Below are 3,474 nucleotides of genomic sequence, written 5' to 3'. Positions count from 1 at the left end.
TTGAAGCTTAAATATGGAAATACTCGGGAAAGAAATGAGGACATGTCATATTTCAAGGCTACATACATGAATTAAAACCTCCCAGAACCTCCCATTAGATTCCAGCACTTTATTGCATCCTAAACCTAACATGGGATGGGCGAGAGAACACTTGAGAGGGCCATAAAAGAGGAAATGAAGGTTGAGGTTGACAGCTGTGCATCGCGTTCGTCACCTGACATGACCGGTGCGGCGGAGGAATACACATAACCCCAAAACACAAAAACCACGTATACAATCAAAACTCCAGGTAATATAAACGATAAAAGAGATTAAAATAAGACTGTATAGTGAATATCAGATGTTTTAGAGGGGGATAAGGGTAATTGTTGGGGTGGCGGCTGCTGGCACTACTTTGTTTATGGTTCACGCGGGGAAGAAGTACAGGCGGAGGCACAGAGGGGGCGGAATGACACTCTGATCGTATCTTGGCCCGTTTTTTCCGGACTGCTACATGCTAAGGTAAGTCCTAAAGCCTGTTTAAATATAACAGAACCTTAAATAAGACATGGGTTTGAGTAAAAATGGCGGTGGGTGGAGAGGGGGGGTGTGGGTGCCTCCTCTTGTAGTTACTATGAATATATATTTTTTCTAGGTGGGTTTATGTGCTCTGGTTTAGTTTATGTGCTCATGCGGGTGTTATAGGCCTGCATATTTTTGTGGCATAGGCCTAAATGTGGTAGTACTTGTTCTCGATCTCTCAGGTGGCAGGATGTGAAATGTCAAAACCCATATTCCAGATTTTACAGATACGAGACCCGTGTTTGTGTTATTTGATCCTTATATCAGTGACTCGCGGTGGTGATGTGGTGATGGCCATGTGGTCTGCCTACCCTGGTGTTATTTTTCATTATTATTCGTCATTTTATTGCATTAGTTTGTCTTAGGTATCCAATTCTCTATGTGGGTTTGATGTATAAGTCGGGATTTTGGTGGTTTAAGGAAGTTTTTATATGAGCGGTGGTGGTTATGTAGTGATGGTAATGTGGACTGTCTTCTCTAGTGTTATTTTTCGTTATCATTCGTTATTTAATATGATATGTCAGTCTAAGTGCCTAGTACTGTGTGGGTTTGGTGTATAAGTCAAATTTCGGTGGTATCAGTGAATTACGGTGGAAGTGTAATGGTGGTTATGTTACTTTCGTTCCCTGAGTTAATTTCTCGTTATTATTCGTCCTTTTTATCTTCAGTGTCCCTTAAATGTCTAGTTCTCTATGTGGTTTGGTGTACAAGTCAGGTTCTGGTGGGTCAAGGGTTATTCAGTGGTGGTTGTGTACATTTCCTGCTCTGGTCTTGTTTTTTTGTGTTATTTTGTCATTTTGTAGTATTAGTTTTTCGTTGGTCTTCAATTGTCTGTGTGGGTTTGATGTTCAGTTCAGGTTGTGGTGGTCTCAGTGTAGTCTGGTTGTTAGGTCTTGTTGTTAATGGTCACTGTTTACTCTCATCCCTCCATTTCTCTTATTTATCCATTTTTTCCATATTTTTATCCATTACTCCTATTTCAATAATTTTACATCCATTTTTTTTCCTAGGTTTGGTTGCTTGTGTCTTTTAGTATGATGGAACTTGGTACAAATTTTTCATACCAGTTTTTCGGGAGATTGTGGAAATAACCTTAGTCTATTCATTTCTAGACACTGACTTTATTTCTTGGCAAAATATGATGTTTTCAAGTCATGACCTACTCAGTGAAAGGATCAGCAGTGAAATTAATGAACTGAATGAATCTGACCCTAACCTAACCTAGCTGCCAGATGAAAACACTAATGGTGTATCAATATTATCACTATTTTTGCTCATTATTCCATAGTCTTAACCCTTCCATTGCAACATGAAACAGTCAGCAGCACCAGAAGCAATGTGTGAAGTCTTTACAAGCATCTGCAGTAAAGTTGGATATGAAAAAGAATACATTTTGCAATTTCTACCCAGTTTAAAGATTGGATGTGGCTGTAGAACAAGTAAAGGTGACTCAGAGTGATTGGTAATTAGGGAAAGGTGTACCCAGTGGCTGTCAAAGGGTTAAAGAACATGCCAAGGTACAGGGATATTAAGAAGGGGAAGATTTCAGGAAAAATAGTAATGCATAAAAAGAATTTATGGGTGATCCAGATCAGCAGTGTTAACAAAATTGGTTTGTGGAATGTTGAAGGGTTTGGTAGTGGAAATTTGCTGCTTGATTTGTTGGTGCTGCTGTTTGGTCTGCTGGTGTAAAAAAAAAAAAAAGATGCATAAAAGTAATTTGTGACAGGTCTGGTTCTGCAGGTTTTGAAAAAATTAGGTCATGAGATGCTGGAAAGTTTGGCGAGTGGAGATAAACTGTTGATAGTGGAAGTCTGCTTTACTCCGATATGTTGGTGTAAAAAAAAAATAAATAAATAATTAAATAAATAAATAAATAAATAAATAAAAAAAAAGGAATTTGCAACAGGCTCAGTTCTGCATTGTTTGAAAAATTACCTCATAAGATGCTGGAAGATTCAGACAGTGCCGATAGGCCTTTGGTAGTGAATATCTGCTGCCCGACTCTAAAATGCTGGTGTAAGAAAAAAAAATAAATAAATAAAAATAATAATAATAATACATGAAAAGAACAATTAGTGACTGTTTTGGTTCTATAGCATTAAAAAAAAATTGACTCATGAGATGCCAGAAGCTTCAGCCAGTGACAATTAACCTTTGGTACTGAATATCTGCCACCTGACTATGCTCTGCTGATGTGAAAAAAAAAATAAAATAAATAATAATGAATAAAAAACAATTTGTAACAAGCCAGGTCTGCAGTGTGAAAAAAAGAAAAAATTGTTTCTTGAGATGCTGGAAGGTTTGGTCAGTGAAACAACCTTAGTACTGGTAATTGGGTACTTGCTATGATACTACTGCTTCTGCCTCTGATCACCTCTTACATAGAAAAATAAAGTAAATAAATAAAAATGAAGATACATAGATGGTAATGTTGTTATACTGTATATGTAGATTGAAACTTGCGCCTTTGCAACATCACAACTCCTGTCTGATGCTTAGCTCAGCCTTATCCTTGTTGATGGTTCCTCTTTTCTCCAGCCATAGTCACCAGTGATATATCTTAAAGTGTGGATTACAGTGGGGACATTATTAATTATAGTTGTGAGTTGATGGTAATGGTTTTGGTGATGGTAGTGCTTAAGGAGACAATTTCACCCAATAAAATGACTGAATATGAGAATGCAAAAGGAAAATAAGAAAGTACATTAATTATATGAAGTGGGTAAGATCATTAAACACACTTTTATTGTTGTTTGTAATCTCTTCATCAGTCTACCCCTCTGATCTGCTTAGAATTCATCAGTAGTCAGGTTTCTTTGCCAGGTAGTCATTTCTGAACGTGATGCATGCCCACTTGTCTTCCTCTAAATCAGGCAACACCAACTAACTCAAATTTAGAACATCATTAAC

The 3,474-nt window shown here is 37.3% G+C and overlaps 1 protein-coding gene across 1 annotated transcript in view; it reads left to right on the top strand.

Moving 5' to 3' along the window:
* Nucleotides 1–360: 360 nt before the first annotated feature.
* The window catches only part of LOC135089115 (ADP-ribosylation factor 6), a 33,929-nt gene continuing 30,815 nt past the window's right edge, over nt 361–3,474 (top strand). The window contains exon 1 of the mRNA XM_063984367.1: nt 361–501. The gene's annotated coding sequence lies outside the window, so the exon portion shown is untranslated. The remainder of the gene's footprint in view (nt 502–3,474) is intronic.

The sequence above is a fragment of the Scylla paramamosain genome, chromosome 32, assembly GCF_035594125.1.
Source record: "Scylla paramamosain isolate STU-SP2022 chromosome 32, ASM3559412v1, whole genome shotgun sequence".
NCBI classification, from domain to species: domain Eukaryota; kingdom Metazoa; phylum Arthropoda; class Malacostraca; order Decapoda; family Portunidae; genus Scylla; species Scylla paramamosain.
The sequence above is the reverse complement of the archived record's forward strand: the minus strand, read 5'-3'. Positions and strand labels throughout refer to the sequence as shown.